Source organism: Lepus europaeus, chromosome 5, assembly GCF_033115175.1.
Source record: "Lepus europaeus isolate LE1 chromosome 5, mLepTim1.pri, whole genome shotgun sequence".
NCBI lineage: Eukaryota > Metazoa > Chordata > Mammalia > Lagomorpha > Leporidae > Lepus > Lepus europaeus.
In genome coordinates, this window is record NC_084831.1 from 81,201,247 (window position 1) to 81,216,748 (window position 15,502).

At 41.9% G+C, this 15,502-nt stretch overlaps 1 pseudogene; it reads left to right on the forward strand.

The window, feature by feature from the left end:
- Positions 1-4,991: 4,991 nt before the first annotated feature.
- Positions 4,992-14,717, forward strand: LOC133759133 (55 kDa erythrocyte membrane protein-like; annotated as a pseudogene).
- The last annotated feature ends 785 nt before the right edge of the window (positions 14,718-15,502 follow it).

Genomic DNA, 15,502 nt, shown 5'->3' on the forward strand with positions numbered 1-15,502 from the left:
CCTTTCTGAACCGGCTTTCTGCCTGCAGCTCAGGAATTTTAAGAGTTTGCTGTTGCACGTCTCATAATATTGTTAGGATTTGATGTGAGAATGTGGGTCAGAGGGTTTATGAATTAGAAAGTGCTGCAGAGAGGGTTCTTACGGTAGAACCAGTTTGAGCTAATGACTGACAATAGGTTAAAGTATTCCTCTTCTCAGATAACTTTCCCACTTGCGTTATGAGAAAGGACATAGTTTTAAAATAGAATTCTGTTCAGTGAGGAATTATACTATGTCTGTTATGTGGCTGGTAAATTTTGTGTACATGGTGGAGGTTAAGAAATAGAGGTACAAGAAATAGCTGCTTTCTGAGAAATTATGACATAATTAGAAGAGACGCCAACAGATACTAGTGAGCTGCTGTCCTGGGGTTTAATAAATAGCTACCAGACTTTGTAATTAGACTTCTCAAACTACTAAGATTGCAAAAGAAAGCAAATTGAGAGACCAACATTGAATTGCCACCTTTTAACTTTCCTCATCTATTCCATTGTTTTTAAGTTGTATTTGGAATTTGTATATAATAGCCTAGAAAATTGTTGCTTCACCAAAAATCTATAAAAAGTTAAAGAAAGTCATTTGAGATTTCTGAAAAATCATAAGATGTTGCCTTGATCCTTTCCACTTTAACTTGAGCCACTCTGTACTTTGTTAGGGGCAGGAACTGGGTTCCAGCGCTTGAGAACACAGAGCACCTGGCTGGAGCCTGCCCTCTTGCTCTGACACTATTTGTTTTCCCTCAAGTCAGTGTGAGACTTCCCATAAGGCTCTGAACCTCGCTGGACTCTGTTTCTTTTTGGTGACATAGGGGTTGGACTAGAATCTGTGCTGTCCAGTACGGTAGCCTCTGGACACAGGTGGCCATTCCATCTAATTTAATTCACATTAAATAAAATTCAACATTGAATTCCTTAGTTGCACCAGCCATATTTCAAATGTAAACTCGCCACACGTAACTGATGACAATCATATTGGATAACAGAGATTTCAACCATATCCAGCGCTGAAGAAAGTTCTATTGGATGGTGCTGGACTAGATGATTTCTGAAGATGTTTTAATTTTTAAATTCCAAGATTTCTGTGTTTACATGTGGGACCTGCTTAGCATCTAACTCAATATGGCCCAGCTCATAGTGGATTTATAAAACAGTCCTATGTTGTCTCCTAAAATTTTTAGCGGTGATGATAATTCTTCGTTAACTCTGACGGATGGCGTGAATAGTGCTGCCTAAGATATATTGATTTTATTGAAAGTGCTGCATAATTTGGTTAAACCAAAGTCTCCTATCAGCTTCTGTATCTGTTTGAAAGGTTGTTCTGTATTTGAATATCCACTTTTTCTAATCCATACCAGGTATTTTTCTTTCTTTTTTTGGCCTGAGATTAATCTCCCCTAACATTTTCACAATCTTATGGGAAAAACTAATCTAAATGATAAGTAGTTTCTTTTTTCTTCTTCAATCTACCATAAAATTGCCAATGTGTTTTTAAAACCACTATTTTTATAGAACTTGTGTAAACACTGTTCTGGACTCCATCTGTTGAATCAGCCCCAGCGCTAACAAGTGTCGTTGTGAGAGGTGCCATAATCAGTGATGTGGCTGGGGTACAAACTGAGATGGCTTGGCAACACACAGTGCCACATAAATTAAGTCATTGTCATAGCTGTTAAAAAGGAACACTGATACCATTTCAATCCCATGCAGAGTCAAAGGTGCAGGGAAGCCCACACTGCCTGCTTTCGGACTCTGAAAGAGAGAAATCATGAACAAATGTTAAAGTGATCCCACATTTCTAAGACATTTACAAAAAAAAAAAAAAAAAAAAAAAAAAAAGGAAATGTGACAGTGAGTTAGAAGGGGAGAGAGTCCCTCAAAATGATTCGAAAAATCTCAGTCCTCAAGATAATGACAACTTCTGAACATCAAAACCTATTCACTCTGCAACCTTTCTTAAATGATCTCTTCTGAGCAAGCAAAAGTTGGAGACCAACACATTCTCTTTTTTACCTTAAATATTAGAAAATCAGTAAAATCTGAATACATCAGGTTATAGTAAATACGTAGCAAGACAGGCCAACAGAATTGGCAAAAAAATGTTCAGGAAAGTCCGTGACATAATCCATCTCAGCTTCATACACTCACAGAGCCTGACCTCGGTGCCTGCTCGGAGACTCTGCTTCTCATCAGATCCGGGCTGCTGCCCGTATTACCATACTGCCCACGTGCTGTGCTTGGAGCAGAGAAACCCTGCCCCCGGCATGGGCTTGTGTCAACATTTTTATTGCAAGTTCCCATTTTCTGATCATTAAAAAGCTTTCGGCACAGGAGTAACTTTGCGAAAGTTCAAACTTTGAAAGGATTCATTTAATGGCTTAAAAATAACATTTGGGCCACGCCCATAATTTAAAAATCTTCTAACTGGCTTTGTGGCCTGGGTTTTTTCAAAATGCATAAACTTAAAATATGAAGGGACTCAGCAGTTGGAGGAGTTCCAAAGATTGGTTTTTAGTGTTTGGTGAACTGGAATGAAGTTCCTTAATGGTAAGCTTTCCTTGCAGAAAGGAGAGCGTAGGATCAATTTAGTTGGAATGTTCTCTAGTGGTAGCTGAAAGGCTCTCAGTAACTTTCTTTCACGGTTATGAGGGAACAGAGATTGGACCCAGGATGGGCTGCAGAATTTTGGGAGCCCAGTGCACAGTGAACATTTAGGCCCCTTGTTAAAAAAAATTATTGGAAATGCCAAGACAGTGACAGCAGAGCATTTGACCAAGGGTAGGGCTCATCTAAGTGTGGGGTCCCCTGAGACCCCACGTGCCAGTGAAACCGGTCCTGGCTGAGCTCTGTCCTTCTTCTTCCTCTTTCCCTCCCTCACTTCCTAGTATTCTCAAAGTATGTTAAAAATTGTGCTGTTTCTAAAACACTGTTTGTTTTTTTTTTAAAGATTTTGATTTATTTATTTGACAGGTAGAGTTACAGACAGTGAGAGAGAGAGACAGAGAGAGAGGTCTTCCTTCTGTTGGTTCACTCCCCAGATGGCCGCAACGGCCAGAGCTATGCCGATCCGAAGCCAGGAGCCAGGTGCTTGTTCCTGGTCTCCCATGCTGGTGCAGGGGTCCCTTCCCCGACCATAGCAGAGAGCTGGACTGGAAGAGGAGCAACCGGGACTAGAACCCGGCACCCATTTGGGATGCTGGCGCCCCAGGCGGGGATTAACCAAGTGAGCCACAGCGCTGGCCCCCTAAAACACTGTTAATGAGTATTATTGACTCAAGTGTAATTTACATACGAGCATTGTCATTTTTACAAGCTGTCTTCATTCTTGTACAAAATGCTGATGTTCCCAATTTTCTTTCCAAATGCTATTTAGGAACAACAAATAAAACACTTGAGAGAATATGGTTTTCTAAAGTTTGTAAATTATTTTCCTATCTGCTTTCAAATAGTATCTTTAAAGTATCTCCATGAGGTCTTAGGCTAAAATAAACCCATTTTCAGGTTAAGGAGCTGATGCTCTGCTGTCAGGGTCAATGACTCTCACAAAGCTGGACACGTCTTTATTGGTGGAACCAGAATCAGTACTTTCCCTTCTTGTCGAGGATGCCAGATATCAAAAAGCTTACATGCCAAAATAGGAGGAGCTCTTCGACCAAGAAATACAGGTAATGTGGTGAGATGTGTGTATACGTATTTACTTCTCACCATGGAGGGCTTGGACCAAACTCAGAGTGCCTGCAGAGACTGGAAAAGCCCACGTGTTTGGTGAAACTTGCTCTGCTTCACAAGAGCAGCCCCCTTAGCCCCACTGAATCCATGTGATGTCGTGCTGCATTCGGGTTTCTCTAGAACCTGGTGAGTGGAGGAAGTGGAAGAGGCTAGAGACCGATGACTACTGAAGACCCGGAAAGGCTTCAGGAAGGACTAGAGAACAGAGATTTGAAGTTGGATGCTCATCTTTGTTTTTGAAATATCATGGGTCCTGCGTTTTACAGTACTGTTCCATGGGTTGTTAATAATCTGTTATTTAATAAAGGAAGCACCGGCAGCAGCTCTTTTTGGTCAATTAAGTTTGGGGAAACAATGTCTTTGACAAAGTTAAACAGCTTCCTAACTACAGGACATCTCAAACCTTTAATGGGCCGCTGTGATTTGTGACTCCCCAAAGGGGAGTGTAGCTTTTCCAGACTTATTTGACCACAGAACATCTTACCTCTTTTTTTTTTTTTCTTTCCCAAAGACTCTCAAGGGGCTAATGTTCCACAGAATACACTTTGTGAAATGAAGCCTTGGATTAAAGGACCAACATTACCAATTATAGCCCTGTTGTGAGTTGAGTTGCAGCCCGCAAGAGATGTCTACCAGGAACTTCAGATTGTGACTTTATTTGGAATAAGGACCCAAATGCCAATGTGATTAAGGTAAGGATCTCACGATGAGATCATCTTGGATTTAAAAAACTTAGGGTGAGGCCCAAATCCCACGACTAGTGTCCTCAGAAAGGAAGGAGAATCGAGACACAGCCGATACATAGACAAGAAGGCCACGGAAAGGTAGAGGCAGAGCCTGGCGGCTTGTGTCCCCAGCTGAGGAATGCCGGGAGGTGGAAGAAGGCGGAAGACACAAGGACAGCTTCTGCACGGGAGCCTGGGAACGCCCAGCTTCCAGAATCGTGAGAATCAATTCCTGTTCTTGGAAACCATCAACCTGTCTGTAGTGATTTGTTACTGCAACCCCAGAAAATGAATGCAAGTCCAACCTGTAATGCAAGACCAAACTGTAAACCAGAACTGAAGGGTGTCCTTTACCTTCGGTCCATGGAAACGTGGCCAACCTTGCTTAGGGCTACTCCAGGAGAGGAGACAGTCTGAGACCTAGACCAGTTGAAGTGAATGACAGTACACAAAAGGCCAAACCCGAGAGCAGTCCCACAGCTGTATAAAGGGATGTGGCACGATGGGACAAAGAGCCAACAGTGGGGCCCCTAACAATGCCACTCCTGTCTTCAGGGGATTCTCCCACCAAACTGCCTGTGGGGTGACAACCCTACATGCTCTCAACTGTCTCGCCTCCACCACCCAGCTCTCACGTAAGACTGGGAAAATGTCCAAGTTGGCTTTGTATTCTGACCCCTCTAAGCATGTCCGTGGTTTGTTCTCTTTGCTTTTCTTTCTCTCTCGGCAGCCTTTCCCCTACATTGTTGCCTTAGTAGTCATTTATTTCTGACCTGTAATTGGGCAGCATCATAAGAGCTTTCTTTGGCTCAGAGCAAGGGGGAGTTGTATTAAATAAGCTAGTTCTTTAATTACTGGCCTGCTTATTGTGTGTTAGCAGGAGTGGCTAAAATGTCAAAGAAGCTTTTGCTCAATGGCTTTCACCCCGGAGGATCGGAGATTGTGGCAGTCCAGGGAAGGCCCTTGAGTCACGCTGGGTCTTTGTAATTCTTGGTAGCAGAGCATAAGGCAAGTGGAAGACTGCAGCTCAGGCCCTGGTGGCCCTTCCCTCTTGAGGTGCAAAGCGTGAATCAAACTGGCCCCAGCCTTCTAAGAAGGTGATGGGGAGCCGTGGCCAGGACTTCAAGAATCCATTCATCCGCTTGCTTTGAGAATTGATTACCACTTGCATTCCAAAGGCTCTATGGAGGGTCCCTTTCTTGCTGTCACATCAGTAGGGGGGCACCCCAAAAGTGGAGGAGGGGAGCAGCATTGAGGAGCTGTTCTGGACCCCAGCTTGCCTGGTCTATCCTCTTCCCCTACTGACAAGAAAGAAAATGGAAGGGGAGGCTGGTGCCAAAACAGCTTCCTGGTGCCACTGCAAAGAGCAATCCAACTGGTAGTGGGGAAGTGATTAAGAGGTGGTGAAAGGGGGGACTAGTCGGAACTTTCCCCCTGTGACTGACCCATAAATTTTGGAAACCCTGGTGATCACCCCTATTAAAAAGGCAAAAATATGGGCCACAGAGAGGTTATTCCAAGTTCATCCTGAGACACGGGGGCAGTACTGGAAAATAAACTTCTGACTCCTGATTCCTGTTCTACAACATCACTCGGGGAGAACCACGTCACCCCTTGCCTGTCACTCCACTCATAAATATAAGCAGATGAATCTGCTTCCAGAATTCCTTCGCCCACTCCTCCCACTTTAGCTAAAGGTCTGTCCCCTCCTAGAGTGTGGGAGCGAATGCGTTAGCCAGCGAAAGCTTTCAGGGCCTTTGTGCAAGAGAACAAGGAAGTCAAAATGCAATAGGTAGAAAAAGACCAGAGAAACATCTGGAAGAAATATCTGGGTGCATAATTATGATAACAGTTCCCAGAAAGGTCCCGGCTTAAGATTTCTGTGGCTTCTCTATTCCTTATCTGTTGTACACCCCTCAAAAGCAAGGCAGCCCTCCTTGCCCTGGCGCCTCCCCATAACCACACTCCCACCCTTCTGCATCCTTAAAGAAGACAACTCCCTTATAAATCTTCTTGGAGTTACCTTCCTATTTTAATATGGATTTGATTCTTACATGCAGGCATCATAGCCTGTCTTTTACTGATTTAAGATGGAATAATTAGGCAACAGACATATCTGAAAATAGATACCCTTTAAGATGCAGTTCCTTTCTTTGACGACATAGTCGGGAGAACCTTCTCGGGCTTGTTTTGAAACAAGACAAGCCCTCTCTGGGGAGTTCCAGACACATCTTTTGCCCCTCTTCAGCCAGCACTTGTTAAAACCCTGCCGCAGTGAACCTGCCCATATTTAGATCAAACGCCCAAGTGCAAATCTGAAGGAATGGAAGCTAATTTGAGAATGTAAGATCCATTAAACTATGCAAGTATGCATGAACTGGAAAAAGTGGATCCCATACATAGCGCTATAGCCCTTAGCTGTTAGCAGGTGTGAGTCAGTCAGTTGTACAATTCATTTGTCTACCTAATTGCACTGAAGATAGGCTTTTACTTTGCCTATAACATCTCTAATGAGTAGGTTTTCAGTTCGATCTAACTAATTAATTCTTGTTAACTTCCTTTGCATTGCTGTTCTTTTAATTTAACCAGAGACAGCCCAGAGTTGCGACTAGTGTTTAGTCTCAACTAGATTACTCCAATTCATTAAGGGCTGTAATTGTTGGTCATACCCTTCCAAGTGGTCATTACAACCCCTGGCTTGCATAGTGAATAACAGCAATTTCCTGACTCCAACAGCCTCTTGTGTGAAGGAGGAGAAAATGCTAATAAAGAAAGAATAAATGATTCTCCACTCCATTCAGGGCTGTGTAGATTTCTTTTGCAGCAGAAATTGTACTGAGGTGGTAAAACGGGCTTCTCGAAGGCCCCCTACCTCCACCCTGAACGAAAACAATACAAACCAAGTGAAGCATTCCCTGCTACTGTGATTACAGCATCCGTAAAAGTGATTATATGGCTGTTGTAATCAACTTCAATGAAAGCTGCCTGTTAGAGCTTCAATAATTACTCATTTCTGTTAACAGCTTGCTTTCAGTTTAGCACTTTGAGGCCAAGGGCGGGGGGACCCAACCAAAAAAAAAACTTAGGGCATTTTAATAAAGGATCCCACTCACATGGTATTTTTGGGGGCTAAGTGCTTGTGTGTGGGCAAAAAAAAAAAAATGGACATGTAAGTTTTTGTCCCTTTCTCAATAGCAATCCCCTTTCATTTGAAGCTTAGATTCTATTTAACCAGCAAAAGCACAAGTTCATACAGGGTTCAATCATGTACGAATGTTTATTGAAGGAGGTACAATAGTTTAAATAAAGTGGTGGTTTTAAATATTTTACCCATTTCTTTAAACAAATTGCCAATCCTTAAAGTCTGTGCTAAACACATTTCAAAAGCAAAATACCACAAGGATCTTTCAATAAAACCTCCACACTGAGGGTCTCATTTGCTCCCCACTCCTTCGCTTTGGATGTATTTTATTATTAATTTTAGGGGGAGAGGGCAAGGTTGGGAGAATCAAATTTGTTTTAAAGTTCTTCAAATATTTGTCCTCAGTGCCTTTTTGGAAGAAAGAAGAAAAGAAGAGATTCCTTCCAAGCCTAGTAAGACGAACCAATCAGACGATCCAGTTTAGGGGGTCTGGACAAGGTGGGATTGGGCAGAGAGAGATGTTAAATCAGAAACCCTGTAGAATGTGACCCCTATGCTCTCACAGTTCTCACTTTCAGCATTTCTGAAAGACAAACAAGTCAAATAAACATAATATTAAAAAGACAACAACAATAGAGGCCTTGTTTTCATCAAAGACAGAGAGGGAGACTGCCAATGTACAGAAGTTCTTTGAGCTCAGTAACCATCGCGTAAACCAAGTCTCTTCCTTCCCTTCCTCCCAAAACCAACTCCCCAAACAGCAAATGCCAGAAACCTTACAAGAAAATTGGACCCTGTTCTATTTCCTTGCCTTCAAAGTACAGATAATTTAGGAAATCCTCAAAATGCCATTTCATACCAAATCTAAACATTTTTTTCTTTTGTTTTTGTTTCTTTGCAACATATAAAATCCAACACATATCAAATTCAAATTATGACGCCTTTGAAAATTACTTAGGAAAAAAACCCCACTAACTTTTAAATTTTATTTCATTTTTCTCCAATCACAAAATGATTCATGAGGAAAATCTACTGTTTTTTTCCCACATGTGATACGAAAATACAATTAAAATCCTTTAATCAAATGAAGTTACGTTTTATCGATACTAACAATCCCATTGATTTTGATTTTATGTAAGATGTTCTTTGAAGGGTCAAATTTCACCGACTTCAGTATTTCACTGAGCTGTCTTGAGCAACCCACAGCAAGAAGATAACCTGTCTGGAGGATACACACTCTTCATCCGCACACATGACAGTATTCAGCACAATGACAGTGGATTCCGCATTTGTGAGACTTACTGGTTTCATAGAGTGAAGAAGCAGGCCTTCATTCATTTCCCTTCACAGTTGTTCCACTGGCACATTTCAAATGGGTTTTCACCCAAACTGCTCTTTCTGGCTCACACATCTTCCTCTGTTCCTTCGCATTTCCCACGTGTTCGCGTCATGGTGAATTGTGCTCCATTTGACTGTATTTCTTATTGATGTTTACAGTTCAAGCTCCCTCACCATTGAAGCCCAGCTTTGGCCAGGAAAAGGCAGGGGTGAATGCATGGGAAGTGCGAGTAGGCTGCGAGCTGGGACCCAGGTGCAGGGAGTGGAGTTGCCAGAGAGACCTGGTAGTTCAGGGCTGTTTTGATCGCACTCCTAGGTCTCTGACAGGAGACCTAGAAAGGACCTGGGATTCCAGAGCCAAGTTTATCGCCCTAATCCTTTCTTCATTTCCTTCCATGTTATCAAGCTGTGATGGTCTCCTTTTAATTTGGATTGCTCTATTTCATTAGATACTTTTTGTCCTTTTATGAAAAGGGGAAGATAAAGCTACATATTTGAGATTCAAATGAAAATGAGACAGTCCATTTTTAGACACTTAGAAATGTTAAATGTTGAGAAAGAAGAATGTAACAGTATTATTAGAGCCTTGAGATTAATTTTATTTGTACTTACCTATGTAAAATTACAACTTAGAGAAAAACAGATTTTTTTTTATTAACACTTCTATAAAGTGCACTATATGTGAAATATAGGATAATCAGGGTTCGTTAGAGGAGGAGTTGAGTGGTTTTATTTTGGCTTCCCATTTAAAACAGTCACATTATACCAAACATCCCAAGATTGCCACCAGCATACACAAGCCAGGATGAGAGCATAGTGGGTAAGAATCTTAGTATGGATTCTGCAAAATGTTATATTCTCTGAGTGAGCAAAGAAATAGATGAGCCTCTGAAGTCAAAAGAAGCAGAGTTGCCAGAGTAGCTCTTCCACTGAGATTTTTATACCACTGTTGGGTCCCTTGGTTTCCAGTTCAGTGTTTTTTTCTGGTTTGTAAACTCCAGTGCCTCTGGCTTCCTTTGTTTATATGAAATAGTCCCACCCAAGTGCCTATAATAAGCACCAATGTTTGATGGCATTCAGGTCTTTCAAGCCAGAGCATCAAGCAAGACAAGTAAATTGGTGATATTCTGACATTTGTATTCTTAAGACAGAGAGATTGGCTTTAAACCTTTTAGCAGAAGAGATGATTAAGAAAGGTTCAGTAGGTAGGTGCTAAGAGAAATTGGTATGTTAGCCCTGCAGCTTCTGGCTAACTTATCAAATTACAGCATTAGATAAGCCTCTGCCTTCCAGTTGCCCACGCTACCAAATACCAGAATTCCACAGTTGTTGGGAGTGGGAGGTGGGGAAGAAACTACAGAGATTTCAAGGATCTACTCACAATTAGTCATTGCATTTGCAAACTGAAGGCATTGGAGTGAAACAGCATAATCTTTGCTTAGAGGCAAAATAGTATCTCTTTGACATCTTTCTGATCCTCATTGTTGCTCTGAGAATTGGTGAACTATAGGGTGCTCCCAGTTTGGAATGCCTGTCACAGTGCTTTCTGTTTCTAAAAATGCTTTCAATAAATATTTGCCTCATTTGGATGTTACTGTTTTTTTTTTAAATATCAATCAGAATACCTGCTTAAGAAAACTCGTATGTGCAAATCTTTTTCTTCTAGAACTCCCAAACTTTTCAAGAGAAGGATTTAATACTTATTTCTTTTTAAGCTTATTTTAAAATTAATGAATAAAAATTGCATATAATTATGGTGTTAAAACGTGATATTTTCAATATGTACACATTATGGAATGGCTATATTTAAATAATAGACATATGTATTACCTCACATATTTTTTTTTTTTAATGGTGAGAACACTTAAAATCTACTATGTTGGCAACATTCAAGTACACAATACAGTGTTATTAACTATAGTTGCCAGGTGGTACAAGAGATCTCTTGAATTTACTGTTCCTAACAAACTTTGTATCATTTGATGAGCATTATCCCAATCCCGTACCCTTGGTACATCCATCCCTTGGTAGCTACCATTCAATCTATTCTGATTCTGAGTTCAGCTCTTTTAGGTTCTACATGTGAGATCATGTGGCATTAGTCATTTTGTGCCATGTTTATTTCACTTAACAGAAGATTCTCCAGGTTCTTCTGTGTTGTTGCAAATAACAGGATTTCCTTCCTTTTTAAGGCTGAATAGTATTCCAGTGTGTGTGTGTGTGTGTGTGTGTGTGTGTGTGAAAGTGGAGCAGTCGGGACTCAAATTGGTGCCCTATGGGATGCTGGCACTGCAGCCCAGAGCTTTAACTCACAGTGTCAAGCCGGACTCTTAGCACTTTTAAAATGTGTAATATTCTATCATTAACTATACTCACCACACTGTGCAACAGATCTTAAGAAACAAACAAACAAAAAAACCCAACCATACTTGGCCCAATTACCCGAGAAACCACAGTACTGTTTTTCCTAATGGCTATACTAATTTACATTCCCACCAAATGTTCCCTTTTCTCCACATACTTGTCAACAGTTGTCTTTTTTTTTTGTTTTTTTGATAATGATATCTCATTGTGATGACTCAAATTTAATTTGAATTTCCCTGATGATTCATGATGGTCAGCATTTTTTATATACCTATTGACAATTTATGTTTTCTTTTGAATAGTGTCTGTTCAAGTCCTTTGCTCATTTTGTAACTGAATTGCTTTCTTTTTATTAAGTTGTTTGAGTTTCTCTTATATTTTGGATATCAATCTTTTACCAGAGTTACACACAGAGAGAAGGAGAGGCAGAGAGAGAGAGAGAGAGAGAGAGAGAGAGAGAAAGGTCTCCATCCACTGGTTCACTCCCCAATTGTCCATAACTGTTGGAGCTGCGTTGATCTGAAGCCAGGAGCCAGGAGCTTCTTCCCGGTCTCCCACATGGGTGCAGTGGTCCAAGGACTTGGGCCATCTTCCACTGCTATCCCATGCCATAGCAGAGAGCTGGATGGGAAGTGGAGCAGCTGGGACTTGAACCAGCACCCATATGGGATGCAGTCCCTGCAGGTGTTGGCTTTACCTGCTACGCCACAGTGCCGGCCCCATTACATTCTTAAGTAACATTATTAATGTTACTGACATTTTGTACAAAATTCCTAAAAAATGACTACATCTCTTCTATGAAACTGAAAGCAATATTTGGTTAAATACCATGTTTGTAAGGGGACTCTTCATGTACTTCAAGATGTTGCTCTCATCATTGCAGCTTACCAGAAAAAGTCAATGGTGAAGAATAAAAGAATACATTGATGATTTTGGTGCTGGTGAGAAAGTGGCAAAGGGGACACTCATTACTTGCTGCTCAGAGTGTTTAAACCAGCATAAAGTTTTTGGGAGAACAATTAGGATATATCAAAACTTAAAACATGCATCCATTCTAAATCAACAATCCCCTGTCTAAAAATTATTTGGCAAAAGTATTTGCGTAAGAATATAAGAAGATGTGCACAAGAGTGCTCATTACAGTAGACCCTCAGTGTCTCCAGGGAATTGATTCCACCCAGGACCCCCGCAGACAGCAAAATCTGTGGTTAATAAAGTCTCTTCCATAAAATGATGTGCTTTCTCTACATAACATTGGCCCATCCTCCTTTAAACTTTCAGTCATCTCCAGATTACTTATAAAACCTAATACAATGCAAATGCTATATTGTTCCACATAGGGAATAATGACAGGAGAAAAATATTTGTACGCGACAACACAGATGCAAGTTTTTAAAAGTATTTTTGATCTGCAGTTGGTTGAATCTGAGGATGTGGAACCCATAGGTACAGAAGGCTGACTGCATAGCATTATGGATCCTACAGAAAATTGGAGACCATCCAAATGTTCATAAACGAATAATAGATAAAGTATGGCACAGCCATGGTGTACAAGGCAGCCATGAGTGATGTGGAAGGATGCCCATGATATCCTGATGAATAAGAATAGGCAAATTTAAGAGTAGCATGCAGATGCTGCCACTGCACACGCCTGGGCCTTTGCAACCCAATGCTGCCTGGACCTGGAGCCCTGAGCCCTGGCTCCTGTGAGAGGATGCTCCAGGCAAGGGGGGGAGGGACAGCATGCATGTGGTGCTCTCCCACCTGTACCTGGAGCAGTTGCAGCAAAAGCACAGCTGGGCCGGCGCCGTGGCTTAACAGGCTAATCCTCCACCTTGCGGCGCCGGCACACCGGGTTCTAGTCCCGGTTGGGGTGCCGGATTCTGTTCCGGTTGCCCCTCTTCCAGGCCAGCTCTCTGCTATGGCCCGGGAAGGCAGTGGAGGATGTCCTTGGGCCCTGCACCCGCATGGGAGACCAGGAGAAGCACCTGGCTCCTGGCTTTGGATCAGCGCGATGAGCCGGCCGCAGCGGCCATTGGAGGGTGAACCAACAGCAAAAAGGAAGACCTTTCTCTCTGTCTCTTTCTCACTATCCACTCTGCCTGTTTTCTGCCTGTTTTATTAAAAAAAAAAAAAAAAAAAGCGCAGCTGGCCAGAGGCTGTGTCACACGAAACACGTACACCTGTGGGTGCAGAAAGTGGGACTCAAACAATTTGAAAAAGTCACAGAAGAACCCGTGGGAATCGCTCTGAAGCTGAATGAGAAGCAGTCCTGTGAGTCCTGTACTGTAGCCAGAATTCTCCATGGTGGCGTGATTCATAGATAAGGTTCCCTTCACGGAGAGCACGAGATCCTGGAATTCAATGGCACAAATGTGATTAATCACTCAATAGATCAGCTGCAGAACAGCATGAAAGAAACCAAAGGAATTATCTCGTTAAAAGTAATTTAACCAACAAAGTGGTCTTCCTGTACTACAGATGTTCATGAGAGCACAGTTTGACTACAATCCCAAGATGACCTGATTCCCTGCAAGGAGGCAGGACTGAAGTTTGTCACTGGAGACATTATCCAGATCATTAACAAGGATGACAGCAACTGGTGGCAGGGGTAGATGGAAAGCTCTTCCAAGGAGTCAGTAGGATTGATCCCATCTCCTAAGCTCCAAGAATGGCAAGTAGCAAGTGCGGTGCAGTGTGCTCCAGGTGAAGCCCCAGGCTGCAGTCCCTTTGGGAAGAAGAAAAAGAAATACAAAGACAAGAACCTGGCCAAGCACGGCTCAGTTTTGGATCGGTTGGATGTTGTCTGACTTCAAGGAAGTTGTTCATCTTCCTGCATTTAAGAGGAAGACCCTGGTGCTGGTCAGAGCCAGTGGGATGAGCCACAGCCATATGAAGGATGCACTGCTCAGTCAGAATCCAGAGAAGTTTGTGTACCCTGCTCCATATCCAACATGGCTGCCAAAGAAGAGCCAGGAAGGTAGGAAGGAGTACCACTTCTTCCCAGTGGAGGAGATGACCAGGAACATCTCTGCTAATGAGTTCTTGGAGTTTGGTAGCTCTCAGAGCAACATGTTTGCACAAAATTTGAAACAGTGCACCAGATTCATAAGCAGGACAAGATGGCCATCTTTGACATTGAGCGCCAGACCCTGAAAAACTTTCACCTCTCATTGTGTTCATTGCATTTACCAGCCAGGGTACTCAGACAGAAGCCCTGTAGCAGCTGTAGAATGACTCTGAGGATATCCACAGTCAGTATGCTCACTGCTTTGACCCCTCACTGATCAAAATGGTGCTGATGAAACCCTTAAGAAGTTGGAAGAACTATTTGACCAAGAATGCAGCTCTTCACAGTGGGTTCCTGTCTCCTGGGTTTACTAAGCTTGGAGGTGGTGGAAGAGGCTCTGTACAGCCCTCTCCAACATTTAGAACCCTATTTCCCTTGCTTTACGACAAATAAAACTGCTGCAGCTAACTCTGTCAGCTTCTGGCGCTCTACAACTCTCTTACTTAAGCCAATAGGATTCAGGTCCTCTTGCTGAGGCTCATACAGGGGGCTGGGCTTGGATTTTGCTGATGGATGGGGCACTGACCTGGATTTCAAATGGTTCTCCAGAATCAGCTGCTGTAAAAGGCTATCAGCATGCGACTGCCAATCAAAGCTGATACCCAAAAGAGCAATGGACCCTGCCCTTCTAAGGCCTGTACTCTTTACTTCCCATCATACTCAGCCTTTCATTTTTTTTTTTTTCTTTCAATTTGGAGAAAGCATTTTTAACCTCAACTTTCTAAAATGCAAAAATGAAACAACTGAGCCATAGAATGTCTGCTCTAGAGAAACCCTTAAAAGCAATAAAAAATGTTGCTGTGTTAAAATACAAAAAAAAAAAAAAAAAAGAGTAGCATGCAGTCTGTTTTCCTTTGTTAGACTGAAATGTACATGTGTACATTGACAACAGTTTGGAAGGACACAAACTTACCTTACAATGGTATCAGAGTATAGAAGGCCTGGGAAATAAATTTTACTTTTGACTATTTCAAAAAATTTTCAGGATTTAATGAAACAATTGACTGGGAACCTATAGTTCAAAAATCTTTTAAGTAAGTCATTCTCTATAGGACAGTCCATTTATGTAACAGAGAAATTAATTAGTAAAATAAAATAT